A 321-nucleotide genomic window follows, 5' to 3' on the forward strand; every position below is an offset into this window, starting at 1 on the left:
TTAACATGCTTGCTATATGCAGGAGCTCCTGCAAGAGCTCACTTGCACTTCGTTCGACTTGTAAATTTAACTGTTTGTACCCCTAGTAGCTCCCATCTCTTGTAGTACTTTGTACCCCTAGCGGTTCCCACTTCCTATAACAATTTGTATCACTTTGTACGGACCAGTAACAACTCCCACTATTCCACCAAGGTTACTACTTGCAACCATAGCAACTCCCGCTATGTGTAACAGTCTGAGTTCAAACTAACCAATCAACTTGTGTAAAATCCCTGTATATAAGGAATGTTGCAACTATGCTCTTGGCCCAGACTCTTCAGA

Source organism: Pteropus vampyrus, unplaced genomic scaffold, assembly GCF_000151845.1.
Source record: "Pteropus vampyrus isolate Shadow unplaced genomic scaffold, Pvam_2.0 Scaffold997, whole genome shotgun sequence".
Taxonomy (NCBI): domain Eukaryota; kingdom Metazoa; phylum Chordata; class Mammalia; order Chiroptera; family Pteropodidae; genus Pteropus; species Pteropus vampyrus.